Here is a 15,714-nt window from a genome sequence, read left to right on the forward strand (position 1 = left end):
AGACATCGTGTATCTGCCAAAGGACAGGACTCTCCAAGTTTTAAAAGTCAATCTATATTTTGTTCATAATTCATAACAACACAAAAATGTTGGAAGTGGAATGATACAAAAAGAAAGTTGGGATAGCAATATTAATATCAGCAATAATAATACCATTAATTAATAATTAATCTCAGATGGATTTTTTTATTTTTTTTTTTATTTTTTTTTTTTAAAAGATTTTATTTTTATTTATTTGACAGAGATAGAGACAGCCAGCGAGAGAGGGAACACAAGCAGGGGGAGTGGGAGAGGAAGGAAGCAGGCTCATAGCAGAAGAGCCTGATGTGGGGCTCGATCCCATAACGCCGGGATCACGCCCTGAGCTGAAGGCAGAGGCTTAACCGCTGTGCCACCCAGGCGCCCCACAGATGGATTTTTTTAAAAAGATTTTACTTATTTATTTGACAGAGATAGAGACAGCCAGCGAGAGAGGGAACACAAGCAGGGGGAGTGGGAGAGGAAGAAGCAGGCTCATAGCAGAGGAGCCTGATGTGGGGCTCGATCCCATAACGCCGGGATCACGCCCTGAGCTGAAGGCAGACGCTTAACCGCTGTGCCACCCAGGCGCCCCTCAAATGGATGTTAAAGCAAGAAGAAAATAGAAGCATTACAGGGACCACGAGGATCACCACTTAAAGAAACTATACCAGGAAATTACACTAATAACTAAATCTGCATGCAGTTAGTGATATGGTCTGGAAATACATGAAGCAAAGATTAAGAGAATTACAAGAAGAAATTAAACTATTCAAAGTGAGGGTGGGAGGTTTCCATTCATCTTTTCCGGAAACTCAAAGCTTAAGAAGTCAAAAATTGATGGGGCCCCTGGGTGGCTCAGTCAGTTGAGCATCTGACTTTTGGTTTCGGCTCAGGTCGTGATCTCAGGGTCGTGAGATTGAGCCCCAGGTCGGGCTCCACACTATGTGTGGAGTCTGCTTGTCCCTCTCCCTCTGCTCCTCCCCCTGCTTGCACACATGCTGTCTCTCTCCCTCTCTCAAAATAAATAAAGAAATAAAGAAAATCTTTAAAAAGAAGTCAAAAATTGAAAAAGAGAAAAAAAATGGAAAAAGAACATAAATCATAAATCACAAAAATAGAATTTAAATCTTGATTTATATAAAATCTTTGCATCCCCAAACTGGAGAGTACACGTCCTTTTCAAGAACACATGACAAAATATTTACAAAAATGGGCCTTTATAAAGCAAGTCTCAAAAAAGGCCAAAAAATTTTTTATATATTTTGTGACCACCACGAAATAAAATACAAATCCAATCTCAAAAGGAGAAATAAAATCTTGTCTGGAAAACTTCAAGTACTCTCATAAATAATTTATAGGTCCAAGAAAAATAATGAAAGTCATGAAAGTTATAACCAAATAATAATGAAAACGATACCCATCAAAATTCGTGGATGCAGCGAAATAGTCTTTATTGGAAAATATGCAGTTTGAAATACACTGATAATCACATAAGATTGAATGTTAATGAACTACACAGTCAGTGAAAGACTCAAGAGGACATTCAAAGAGAGTAAAAACAGAAATAAAAGCAAAAGCAAATGAATCGGGAGACAAACTCAAAAACTAGTTTCTGAGATTATTAGACCTGACAGACTTAAAAAGAAAAATAAAATAGCAAGCTGCATCCAGGCATAAAAAACGAGCCGGTGGCAGAAACAGCCTTCAGGTCGACCAGCAGTGGTGTGGATGCGACAAAAGCCTGCAGGACTCTCCTGGCCGCGGGGGAAGCACATCTCCCTCCGGCTTTCCAGCTGACCGCATGTTGTGCACGTCTTCTCAATCTTCGTATCTTCACAGGTTGGCTGTCTAGCGCATAATAGATATTCAGGGGCTCTGCGGCCTAAAATCAAATCCCATTCTGGAGCAGACAGTCCCTGGCCCCGGTGCTGGAGCAAACAGAGTCTGTGGACCGAATTCTCAACAGAGAATCGCATTAGGATAACATTAGGCTGTTCCTAATGTTAAATAAAGCACCCAAGTTTAGGAATACTTAAAAAAAGTAATAATCAAATCAAAGTTATCCTTATTGTAATAATCTTCTCCCCTGCTTGGGTGAGACGGACCTGAATGAGGGAGAGATGGGTCGCGTTTGGCTGGGGCAGGGGCGGGGGCGGGGGCAGGGGAGGGCGTGGCGTTCATCACCCAGGATGCACGGGAGACTGTGTGTCTGCCAAGCTGTTGCGGGGGCAAGGAGGTTGACGACCCTGGTTGTTAATGATGGCTGTGCCTGAGCTCTGTATGGCCAAGAGACCTTGATCTGCCAGATTTCCACAGCAGTCTGTGAAATCAAAGAGTTGGTCTCAGCTCGCACAAACACCCAAAGTGGGTCAGGAGCAAGATCGAGAACGCTCAGGGTAAGGATGGAATATTTCTGGCTGGAAATGGAAAATGGCAAGGCTGCAGGCCGCGGAGGTCTAGGATTTCAGAGGTAGTAGGGAGGCCTCCTAACCCCTTCCAAAAACACCACCCTTTCCAGGCACGGAGGCCTGAACCACTCCTTTGTGGCTCTAACCCCCAACTTGGCTTTGTCCCCTAAAGCGAGGTCACCCCTAAGCCTTATCAGCCATTGTGAACTCTGTGAATTCGCGTGTCGGATGCTTTCCTGACTTGAGGTTTGATGGGGGCGGGTTGGGTGGAGTGAGCTGAGGGCGGGCAGGCGGGCGGCTGTGAGGACACTGGCTGCCTGAGGGAAAAAGAGGGCGTTAAAACCACCTAACAGGGCGTTCTGCCCAGGGCCAGACCTGAGCTTGCGGCGAGCTAAAGGGAGAGCCCACAGGCTGGGAGCCAGGTGCCATCCGGATGCCTCAGTGCTGCTGTGCTGGAAGCCTGTGGCCTATCTGGGTCAAGGTCCAGGAGCACAAGCAAACCAGCAATCAGAGAGCGGAGGGAGACACACACAGAACATCTGGCTCTGCAAATAACAGCTTCCAGGGAAGTGGCTGCACGTGAGTGTGCTGTGGACCGGCTGCGCAAGCAGCTATCTCTCCATCATCTACCCGCCCCCCCCCAGCCGTCAGCAGCAGCGGGAAGTCTTTGAAGGTAAAGCCCAGCCACTCCAAAACAGTAATAACACGCATTTGTAAGGCACTTTACAACAGAGACAGGGCTTTCAAACGGTTATGGGCTCAAGCCTCACAACATCCTCTGGGAGTATGTATTTAAGACTGTTTTTATGTTGCAAAAGAGGAAACTGAGGCTCAGCAAAGATAAGAAACTATGGCAGAGCTGGGACTGCTCACTGAGCCGCCCATCATTTACGCCTTTGCTTGTCTGTGTGTGGTCCACGGGCAGCAGCATCAGCCTACCCTGGGAGCGTAAATAGGGAGTCTCGAACCCGGACGGAGTGAATCAGAATCGGTATCTTCCCCGGATATTCACATGTCAGATGCACATGAAAATGTGAGAAATGCTATTTCCACCCTATCAGACCGTGAACACCCGAAGATCCGCTTGAGTTGTCTACACTCTTGGGAAGTCTCGGTGGTCTTGAGTTGGAAGGCGCTTCTCAAAAGCACCTGCCCCTACTCCATCGAGGTGAAACTGATGACACGGACGCGTTTTCGAAGCCAGTTCCCAGCAACTCTGAGGTGACAGACCCAAGTCTCCTCTCTTTGGGCTCAAAAGGCTTCCATTACACCTGCTCTCTTCCTATTTCTTTATTGCTTTCTTAAGTTTTCATATCTGGTGTTTTCCATTTGGGGTTCTGTTTCAAAAGCAGGCTTTCTTTGCCAATGATGTGCAATTTAGGCTAATGGTAAACTTTATTGCATTTCCTGAGCACACTTTGTTAGAAAATGAAAACAAGAACAAGAACAAAAGCAATGATGGTGTTTTCTTTGCTTGGTATGTGCTACTAAATTTTCAGTGTTTTTGTACCCATGGTTCAGTCACATGCTTGGCGGCTGGAGAAAACCAGCCCGGTATGAGGGATTGGTCCTGGGGAAGCTGGGGCGATCACTGGGTTGGTTACAAATATACATTTGAGATAATAACATGTGGAGTGATACACTTAATAATAATGTGTGAAGAGCTATCTATGTATCTGAAAGATGTGGGCCACCCTAAAACTTGTGTCTGTCCCACACAAATGCAGGACTTCGGCAATTTTCTGGTTAATTTGCTAAGTCTAGATGGCCAAACCAGATAATTCAGGCCAGTGGTCGATTTTTTAACCTAAATATTCTGGTTTGGCTGTCTCCATTTATAAAGTTAACCTGATACTTGCCAAATCACTGAGTGTGAGCCCTAGCGAGGGGAAAGAAATGCTCATATGAGTGTGAATGCACGCTGGTTTTAATACATACATTTACATGTAATGCCATTTAGGTCATTTTGCTCTTTGAGAGGAAATAATATCAACTCCAACATTCATCCCACAGGTGGTGGGAAACCCAGGGTCCCTCTCAATATTGCCAGGAATGTTTGGGATAGCACTGGGGTTGGCCTTACGTCCCCCTACCTACCCAGTCACTTCTGGCTCCCAGTGCCTGCTTCTGTGGAAGTTTCTCTCCTTCTTATGTCTTGTCTCCTGTGCACATTTCCACTCCCTACTTGCATTGAGTCAAACATCTAATTTAATCCATTTTCCATGATTTCTCCAAAACATCACTCACCAAGACCACTGGATGTGGTAGACTTTCCCTATAGACGTGGAAGCGACTGAGGGGCAGTTCTTTGCTGCACGATAGAATAGATCATAATGTTGGTTACTAGAATCTCTGTCCTTAAAAGTCTTGCAGCTCTTCCCTTTCTCCACATTCCCACCGTAGGGAATTGTCTTTGACTTGGGCTCAACCTCCTACCGTGTTTAGTTCCTTCTTCAGCCAAGTTCCATCTAAGATAAACAGCTCTCCCCCACGAATCCCTCTCTGGGTATCTCTTTGTCTCAGTGCAAGCCATCCCATCCCACGACTGCCTCTACCACCCAAATGGCCTGTCATGATGTTTGTTCAACAAAGGGCCCGGGATGTATTCTCCCGCAGACTGTCAGTGACAGTGGACCCTCTCCCGACGCATCAATGCCTTCTGTTACAGAGTAGATAGATGGACAGCGTCCAGGTGTTAGTGTGTGGGTGAGTGTACATGCAGGCACGAGTGGGAGGATGGTCACGTGCACGTGTGCACGTGTGTGACTGTGTGCACGCACAGATAGGGAGCAGCCCTGGCAATTAGACCAAAGGCAATTAGGAAAATGTGTCAAGTGCATCTTGATCCATTCATTAGGTGTTGGAGTCGACGCTGGGAAATCCCATGTGTCAGTCCCATAAAGGACTCAAGGAGGGGATTCCCCACATCCAAGCTCTATGTCCTTGGGCAACATAGACACAAAGGAAAGTAAAGAGGTGGAACCGCGGGGAAACGGGAAAGACAAAAAGAGTGAGTGGAACAGCAGGTTCCAAGGTCATCTTGCTTCTCAGAGACGTGGGCCAGAGCAACCTGCCTCAAAGGTCACTGGGAGGGAAAAAGCTGGATGGAAGTTTCTACTCCTTAGGCATAGAAGGCCCTGGGGAGGGTGAGCGAGATGGGCTGTGCTGTCTCTCCTTCCCAGGAATCTCTGATGCCCCCAGAGCCTCCCTGTCAAAGTGGGGGAAGGGCCTGGCCTTCCCAGAGGGGGAAGGAAGGCAAGAATGCCCTCTTGGAACCCAACCTGAGCCGAGAGCCTATGACACATGGGTTTCAGGGAAAGGAATGTGAGCCCAGCTGTGGCCCAAGTTAGAAGGGACAGGACCCTCGGAGTACAAGAGAGGTCAGGGTGGGGTTGACATTTCCCCAGCCCCTCCTCCCATACTGCTTCTATCCTCCAGGGCCTACTTACCTCTGGAGGACTGAGGTCACTAGACAGTATGCTTAATGTCACTAGGAGAGGCTGGTGAGACCAGGATGCCAGTGGCCGTGTGCTGACGGCCTGCCCTATCATGTGTCCAGGCAGCTCCCCTGGGCCTCGGTGTAAAGAAGCTGTTAGAAAGTTTGTGCCCTAACCCCTGTTGCGGGGAGCATTGTCTGGGTGAGTCCTCCCTCCCATCGCCTCGTCCTGCCCAAGTAGCCTCTGGCCTGGTTCTGACGGCTCAGACACTCCACGAGGGATGAATCCTTCTCCAGGGGATTAGAAAACCCAGGCTGCATCCAGCCCCATCACTTGCTTCCTCTGTGACCTTTGCTAAGTTACAGAATTACCTGAACATGTGTGTCCGTGTTTATGAAATGGCAGCAACAATGCTTTACCTCGTGGGGGAGTCTGGAGGATTGCAGGAGGTAGAACAGGGATGGCACCCAGCCCTGTGTCTGGGGACAGTGGATACTGGTGATGGCTTTCCTCCCAGGGCCAGATCATGTCATCCAGTCCTCAGGGACAAGTCTTACTCATCTTTATGCCCTCAGTACTTGGCCCCGAGCCCAGCGAGCTCTAGGGTATCTGGAGAGCGTGTGTTGAAATGAACAAAAATTGAGGACAAGTCAGAAGGTCATGGAAAAGGAAAGGTCTGACAGGTTCTGCCTGCAGCCTTAAAAGGTCAAGGACCTGAGTCCCCACTGCCATGCCAGGACCCAGCTCCCCCACCCCCCACCCAGACCTCAGCGCATGTTTCTCCGAGCTTCCTCTCTACCTCCGTCCAAGGGTGCTGCACACTGGTGTGCTGCGGACGTGCTCTGCTCCTGCCTGACGGGGTCTTAGACAGCTCCAGCTGAACCCCCGCCCCCCACTCTGCCCACTGTCCCTTGGCCCCATGATACTGTCAGGCTCTGACCCCACTTCCACACCCCCCCACACTCATCAGGATAAAATGCAGGATGCCCAATTACATTGTCATTTCAGACATACTTACACTGACAAATGATTTGGTGTTCATCTGAAATTTAAATTTAACCAGGTGGGGGCACCTGGGTGGCTCAGTCGTTAAGCGTCTGCCTTCGGCTCAGGGCGTGATCCCAGCGTTCCAGGATCGAGCCCCATGTCAGGCTCTTCAGCTGGGAGCTTGCTTCTTCCTCTCCCACTCCCCCTGCCCGTGTTCCCTCTCTCGCTGGCTGTCTCTCTCTCTGTCAAATGAATAAATAAAATCTTTAAAAAAATAAATAAATAAATTTAACCAGGTGCTCCGTATTTTTATTTGCTAATCTGGCGACGCTATGTAGGGCGGATCATTCCACCAACCACAGGCTTCCTGTCCTCTACACCCTCCTTCCAGCCCCACCAGAACCCCAGTGCCGATAGCAGCCGAGACCACCCACTCACACACTCAGCCCCTCATTCAGCAGACGGTAGTGTCTGTCTACCGAGCGCCAGCCCTCTGTGAAGCGCTGGAGGCTCAGTGACAGCACCACAGTCCCTGCCCTCATGGAGCTTACACTCTAGGCTAAACAAAGCAATAAAATGGTTACAAGTGTCCTAAGCCAGGGATTAGGAAAAGAAACTGAGTAGAGGGTTGAAATTGAAATGAAAGGAGCGACAGGACAGGAAATCTCCCTGGAGAGACACGCAGGCTAATCTGAGGGATGAGAACGGGGCTGGCTGTGTGTGTGGTGGGGGATTCCAGGCTCCGAGGCAGGAAAAGAACTTCGACCATCACGGACTCCAATAAGACCCTCCTCCCCAGGTGCTGGGCCAGTGGGGAGGACACAAGACAAAGCTGGAAATGAGAAAAACAAAACAAAACAATGCTTAAAGCCTTCGAGGCTCTGGTCCTGTTCTGAACACGCACGGACGCACACGCACGCACACGCACGCACGCAGGCATGCACATTGACAGGCTTGTGGGGAAAGGGTTTATGGTCTCAATGATGATTCTTACTGCGTCCTTGAGACCGAAACTGAGAAGCCTCAGTTGGAAGCAGGCAGACCAGTTACAAGGCCATCACAGGGGCCAGGTAAGAGAGGATGGTAGTTTCTTTAAAAGATAACGGGGTGGTGGCAGTTGAGAGACATGGTGGAATTCAAAGTGGAGGAACCTGCTTTGGAGGAAGGATTTGCCGGACTTGCTGGGAATTGGAGTAAAAGGTAAAGAGGACTCAAGGACTGCAGTCTTTAGCAACTAGGAAGGTGGAGGGGATGCAGGCAAGACTGGGGCATAACAGGGTGAGAATCAAGAGTTCTTCTTGCGATGGGTTATGTTGGAAACATCTGGGAGTCCTCAAGAAGAAATGTCAAGTCTGTTTCTAGGAATCAGAGCTCAAAGAGGAGGAATGGGCCAGTCATGGACTGGCATCCACATGGCAGTGCCTACAGCAATGCACCCACGGAGGGAGGAGCTCAGGACCAAGTCCAAGGTCATCGGCATTAAAGCCACTTTGGAGAGGAACCTGCAGGAAGAAAACCAGGAGAGCACTGTGTAGGGAAACCCAGAGAAGGGAGCACATCGGGGCAGGGCCAGCTGAGTTCACGCTGCAGACAGAGGGGAAGCGAGGCCAAGAAATTGGGTTTGGCGAATTTCTTACAAGTGGGTGTGGTGGGGCAGAAGCCAGATTTGGGGGGAGGGTGAAGAGGGAATGGCAGAGAGGAGGTAGGAACAGCCAGTGTCACCCACTCTTGGGAGGAGTGTGGCTGTGAAAGCAGCAGGGCCGTGCAGCTGTGGCTGGAAGGGCGTGGGTCTTGGAGAGGGTTTTTTAAAGATGAGAGCTACAGTGTGTCCACCATGTTCGCATGCTGATGGGAACGTCCTGGCGGGAAGCTGGAGAGGAAAGATGAAAAGGAGAGAGGGGCTAACCTGCCCTCAGACGCCCCTGGCTTCCCCAACCGAGATGAGGGCGACCTTGCCCCTGGACGCAGACCCAGGCACCTGGTCCCTCCCCAGAGTTGGGTGGACGGGCAATGCCCAAGGCTTGGGGTAAAGGAAGCTGGGAGGGGAGGGCCTGTCTTGCCCTGGAAATAGAAAACCGACACTGGTAACTGAGTAACTCCTGGACAGGGGGCAAAGGCACCGAAGGGGCAGAAATAATCTGTCCCGCTTGGGCAGTGAGGCAGATCCAATGCAGGGTGGAGAGGCCCAGCCTGCGGTCACTCAGCCCCCAGCATCCCTCCTCGGCCCACAGGGCAAGCACTGCTCTTCTCAGTCTTACTCTGCGCCCACCCCCCCGCCCCCCGCCAGAAGCAATGGGGCCTGGCAGGCAGAGCATCGTCAAACCAAGGTCACGCACTCAGTGCCTAGGCCAGCCAGCTCAGTTCCCTTTGCCCCTATGGCCACTGCCTGCTCCAGACCCCAGGCAAGCGTGCCACCCAGATGGACAGACCGATAGACAGGGCAGAGCCGCCCTGAGCCCTGGCCAGGCAGAGGAGCCTAAGCACAGGGTTCCGGTTCCCTACACCCCTCAACCCCCCCCCCACTGCCACTCGCTCTCCAATCACCCCAGCTGCTCAAGTCCTAACTCCCAGCAGACAGGCCTCCATCTTCTGAGGTCCTGAGCTTGGTGTTACGTACCTCCCGCCCCCCAGCTAGGTTGCAGTTTCCTCACGTCTCCTCACAGCAGCTGTGAGTGGACGGAGCGGTGGGCCGCTCTGGGAGTGCAGAAGCTGCTGACAGGATCTGGGCCTTGTCCCTTGTGGCTTCAGCACCTCTGTCTTCTCTCACCTTGGGGCGCAGGCTGCCCGGGCTCACCGCTAAGATCACATCTTATGGGCCGATGTCGGGAGATGAGCGAGGCCCGAGGGGAAGTTCTGTTCTGGATTCAGCTCCCAGGTCTGCTCTTCCTCCGCAGTGGGCCTTGTCCGAGGAAAACAGGGCTTGGAGGGAAAGAAGGTGCCAGGCTCCAGAGAAGGGGGTTGGGCCCCTCTCTGCTGAGGAGGAAAAGCAGGTGAGAATCACTGACCTGGGAAGTTTCCATGAACTCTGGCTATGGGGGAGAAGGGAGGGAGAGGGCAGCAGGAGCAGGGCCAAGCGCAGGGGGAGGGAAGCAACCTCGCAAAGTTGTTTCCTTACCATAAACTTCTAATTGGGTCCCATGGTAAACAGACCCGCTAGACGGGCCCCGAGCAATGAGGAGGGCTGGGCACCGCTCGCCACCGGGACATCAGAAGAGGTACAGCAAGGGGGATCATGGGCCTGGACCACTGGGGCGCAGATCCTGGGCGTCGGGGAGGCAGCTTGCCCAGGTCAGACGCAAAGGCTGTGCCCATCCCTGTCCCCTCTGCCTCCCAGCACGAAGTATGGTCTGTTTATGCGAGTGTGAGTGAGAGGGGAGGGGTCATGGGGGTCTTTGGGAGCCCCGAGATCTGTACCAGCTGCTGACTCAGCCATCCCCCCCCCCCCCCGGCNCACCTCTCTCCAAGCTGATGGGAACAAAGCGGCCGCAAGTTTCCAGTTGTAAAAACCGGGGAGGAGCCATCAAGAACAAAGATCAAGGCTTCGGATTTTCCATGACACTTGGGCAGGGGCGGGGGCACCGGGCCTCTCTGGCACAGTTCCCGTGGCCCATGCCCTCTGGTAAGCAGGAAGCTGCCATGCGGGCATGGGGCACAGCCAGCCTCACCATGGGCACGGCGCCCTCTCCTGGGGCAGCCTTGGCAGGGGGCGAGCTGATGGCCTTGCAGGTTGTCCGCGCACAGGCTTCTGAACTCTCGGCCTTCCCAGCCCCAGTGGCTCTCGGGGACGGACGGATGGACAGCCTCAGGGGCCCGGAGCTCAGCCAGCAGCCGCTGAGCCTGCAGCACGAGGAGAGGTCAAGGCTCAGGAGGGAGAAAGGGAAGGAGATGGAGACAGAGCACAGGAGAAGGGAGCGTGGGCTTTGCGGCAGGTGCGGTGGTGGGGCGGCTGGAGGTCAAAAGGCAGCGGGACTGGGCTGCCTCCCAGGGTCGGGCCAGTCTCTGTCCTGCTGCTCCCCACGGACCAGACTCCATCTCAGGAAGACTGGGGCAGCTGGGACCCGGACGGGGCCGACCCCGTCAGACACATGATGGTACCTGTTGAGTGCAGCGCCCCTCAGCTGTTATAAAAAAGTGAAAGAAATCCACACAGACTGACAGGGAAGATGGCCGACGTACTGTGAGTGAGAAGAAGTTGAAAAACAATATGCAGAATCTGATACTATTTTGTTAGAAACAATTATGTTTAATTAACAACTAGTAATTAACAACAGTTGCCTTTAGGTAGGTATATCTAAATAACTATTCATTTGAATGTGCTTAGAAAGAAGCACAGAAGGATACCTGCCAAATTGCTAAAAGAAATTATGTCTGGGATCACTTGGATTAGAATTAGAAAAAAGGAAACACTTTGTATTTGAAATTCCTACAACAACAATGAATAATGTTTAATGAAAAAAAAAAAGCTGAGGGTGGGGGGAATGGTTCCGAGCAGTCCAAGTGTGCAGATAGAGCTGGGCAGGTCAAAAGGTGACCTGCCAGGGGCACACATACTCACACACGTGCTCACGCCAACCACACCTGGCCCACCGAGGAGGACACACCTGGTAAGTCTGGCAAAAATTTGGGCCACACCTAGCTTAGGCACATCCTCATGGTCCCGGGCTTCCTTGGCATGTGTCAGGCAGGGCCCTAGAATTCTAGGCATCCATCCCATCCCAGATGGGCTTCTAGCTCCTTCTAGCTAGAGGGTATCTTCCCTAACTTCCAGGTACTCTCCCCTGGGCCTCCATCCTTTCTTGCCAGGTACTCAAACAGCAGGGCCCTAGATGAGTCAACAAATCCAGGAGGGGAACACCTGGCTTGGCTGCAAAGAGGGCCTCCCCCTTCTCTGGGCACTGGGGTGCTGCTCTCCAACACTAGGGTTGTCCCAGGGATTCTGATTTGATAAGAAACTGCCCCAGGCATCAGCCAATCCAAATATGTTCCAGGTTGTCCGCTTACTGGTTGGGTGGCCCTGGACTTGTTATCTAACCTTTCTGAGCCTCAGTTTTCTCATCTGTAAAGTGGGAATAATAATGTTACTGTGAAACTCAAAGATGATACTATCTAAGAGACTAAATGCTTTGGAAGATAAACAAGGAAATGACGATCACAGAAGTCAGGAGACAGTTCCCTCCGGGGTGGAGGGGTGGGGCTGAGGAGGGACGCACTCAGGACATCTGGGATGCTGATGGTACTCTTATTTCTTGACCTGGCCTGCGGAAACGTGGGTGTATGATTTAAATTATTTATTAAACTCTACATATATGTTTAATAGAAGTATATTACGGGGCGCCTGGGTGCCTCAGTCGTTAAGCGTCTGCCTTTGGCTCAGGGTGTGATCCTGGCGTTATGGGATCGAGTCCCGCATCAGGCTCCTCCACTGGGAGCCTGTTTCTTCCTCTCCCACTCCCCCTGCTTGTGTTCCCTCTCTCGCTGGCTGTCTCTATCTCTGTCAAGTAAATAAATAAAATCTTTAAAAAAAAATAGAAGTATATTACTTCTCTTAATAAGAAAAAAATGCCAAGTTTCATGTTCAGCGTAAATGTAAAATTATATTAGGAAGTACAAATTCCCATTTGTACCCTCTGAGAAGCCTCTGGGACTCTAAATGTTGCTGTGATCCAAGTTAGCCGGCTGTAAGGATCACCTAATAAGCAGCGATCTCAGTTATAAATTTAGACCTGTGTTGCTTTACTTACCGGGGGAGACCTAGGACTGCAGATGGGTCTCAGGGATGTGCATCATTATGAGGAAGGCCTCCAAGACAGCTGTCAGTCCATGCACAACCCTGAGCCGGCTCTTCCCGGGCTCCTCTGCCCTGCAGACTGCTGAGCACTGCAGGCACACCCTCCCACCCAGACTTCCTGGCCAGAGTACTCCTCACCCTGCAAAGAGCGAAGTGCTCTGAAACCCAGACGGTCTCCTTTCCACCCACACCCACCACCCCTTATTCCTCAACAGCTCGGCCACTTCCTTGGTCCTCAGGCCCAGCCGTTTCTGGCTAGGCTGGCACCCCACCTCACGCCTGAAAAGTCAGCCCTCTGATTCCCAGCCTCTCCTACCCTTGCTACTGGCTCCCTAAGACTGCAAGGTACTCTGCCCCCCACAGCTCCTCCAGGCTCCAGAGCCCAGTCTGCATGGGGGCATCACCCCCCTTCCAGGCTCTGACTCCAGTGGAAAGAGCCTTCCGGAGAACAGAGAACGTGGCATGGAGGGCAGGACCTCCCTGCCGGCCCAGGCATGAGACCCCATGCTGGGTCCCCCCACCCCCACCCCGCACCCGATGGCACCAGGCAGCCCTCAGGGCTGAGCCCACCCTGCCATCAGAGGCCACAGGAATTTCCATGTGGCTCTGGCCAGGGGCACTGCCTAGTGACTGTCAGTTCCCTACCCCCATGTCTGACTTGCTCCCTGTCTCCTTCTGACTCGGCTTCTGTTCAACTCTATGATTTACTTTCTCTCCCATCCTGGAATTTCTGTGGGTCTCTGTCTCAGCAATCTTCCCCGGCCAGCACAGGGGCAGCATGGACCTTCCCTCTGTGTGGGGGGCAGCCCGTGGCCCCTGCTCCTGGCCCTTGGCCTGGGCCTCTGACAGCTCGGGGGGGGGGGTCTCCCTGGCTGAGGCCCCACCCCCAGTGGGGAGGTGACTAAGGTGACAATTTTGGAAAAAAGCCTGCAGGCCTCAGAGGCAGAACAGAACTGAGAGGAAAGAGATCGCTGATGGAGTTGCGGGAGGAAGGCACTTCTCTTTGAAGTTCAGGAGCGTGGGGTGGTGTTGGGGGAATGAAAGCAACTGGGGTGCACGGGGGCTCTCTGAGGTATTGTATAATAAAGGCTGAGAAGGAATTCGGGTTCTGGAGAAAAACAGGTCTTGGGTGAAGTAAAGGTGGATTTCAGGGATCGGTTCTAATATTAAGTTCTTTTCAGTGTCTAACCTCAATCCTGCCTGCTGCAGAGCCAACCCTTTCCATCTGTTTGCTTCTTGCATCTTCAGAATTCATGCGAGGCATAAAGTGAAAGTGAGGCAAGAGGTGCTTGTGAGCAGCAGAGAGGCTCTCTCCTCAGCCCGGGAAGCTACCAGGGTGTCCCCTCCCACCCCCCATCACCTGATGGTGCCCCAGTCCTTGGCACGACCCGGGGACCGAGCTGTGGCCAGTGGCAGCTTCAAGTCACTTAGACAATCTTCCTTTCACTAGTTTATTTATTATTCTTTTCCCACCTCTCCACCCCTTCCCCACCAGCTGCTTAAAATATTTTTTCAAACAGAAAAATCCAACCACAGCTGGAAACCAACCCTAAAGTTAGTGGAGAACGTGGGAGCTGCCAGGGAAAATTGCCGGAGTTCAGGCGGGGCTGTGAGAGGAAGGGCCCCAGCCACGGAGCCAGCCCCGCTCTGCAGGGGCCCCGGGGGTGGGGCTGTGGACCAGGGGAGAGGGCACTCGGGTCCCATCATCGTTCCACAAACAGTCTGCAAGGACCCGCCGTGCGGGGGACACAAATTGGCTTAAGTAAAAGAGAGGGACCCTCCCCTCAAGGCGCTGTGGGCTTAAGGAGGAGGTAGGGCACAGACATGAATGTACCAATGACAACAGCCTCCACGGAAAGAGGATTTCCCACCCAAAGGCGCTGGTCTAAGACTTGACACACATCTACTCACTCAAAGCCCTATCAACCCTGTAAGGAAGGTACTATGGTTATCCCCATCTTGCGGAGGAGCAAACTGAGGCACACGGAAGTTAAGAAACTCACACACCACCATGCAACTAGTATAATAGTCGGGCTCTGTGCCCCGGGGGTCCAGAATCCAAGCTCTCAGCCCTAGGCTATGCTGCCTCTCAAGGATCATGCAAGGGGAGAGGCACCCCCCACCCCAGGGAGAGAAGTACAAACAAATTAACAGGAGATGGTCCCTGGCAGAGGGTCAGGACAGAAGTGCTTCATGGAGGAAGTAACATATGTGCTGCTTCTGGAAGGGGAGTGGTGATTGAGGGCCTGAGCTCAGTGGCAGGGATACAACCGTAAGAGCAGAGAAAGCTGAGGCAGAGCAGGGGCAGAAACAGGACCCCAGAGGCCCAGCTCCCAACATATGGCTCCCATCATGCAAGAGGCTGTCCTCCCAGCAGCCCAGTGCGGAGAGGAGGAAGATGCCAGGCCGCCATCGTGGACAGTCATTTGGATTCATGCTCCATCTCTCCAGCACCTTCGGCTGCTTCTCACCTCTGACGCCTCCCTTACCTGCCCAGTTCTCTCACTCTTACTGTTGGTACTGTCCCCTACAAACCCGTACACAAGGACGGGGGAAAGACAAAACAAGAACACTCAAAAACTCTTTCTAATACAAATGTTTGGTGCCATTTGATTTGGACAAAAATCACCAAGTTATCTCGGTTGGGATGGATGGGCCACTAGAGTGGCCACACAGCCATGTGGCCCAAAGACCCCAAGAGACCCCAAGACACTCAAAAACTCTTTCTAATACAAATGTTTGGTACCATTTGATTTGGACAAAAATCACCAAGTTATCTCGGTTGGGATGGATGGGCCACTAGAGTGGCCACACAGCCATGTGGCCCAAAGACCCCAAGAGACCCCAAGACACTCAAAAACTCTTTCTAATACAAATGTTTGGTACCATTTGATTTGGACAAAAATCACCAAGTTATCTCGGTTGGGATGGATGGGCCACTAGAGTGGCCACACAGCCATGTGGCCCAAAGACCCCAAGAGACCCCAAGACACTCAAAAACTCTTTCTAATACAAATGTTTGGTACCATTTGATTTGGACAAAAATCACCAAGTTATCTCGGTTGGGATGGAT

This window comes from Ailuropoda melanoleuca, chromosome 16 (genome assembly GCF_002007445.2).
Source record: "Ailuropoda melanoleuca isolate Jingjing chromosome 16, ASM200744v2, whole genome shotgun sequence".
NCBI lineage: Eukaryota > Metazoa > Chordata > Mammalia > Carnivora > Ursidae > Ailuropoda > Ailuropoda melanoleuca.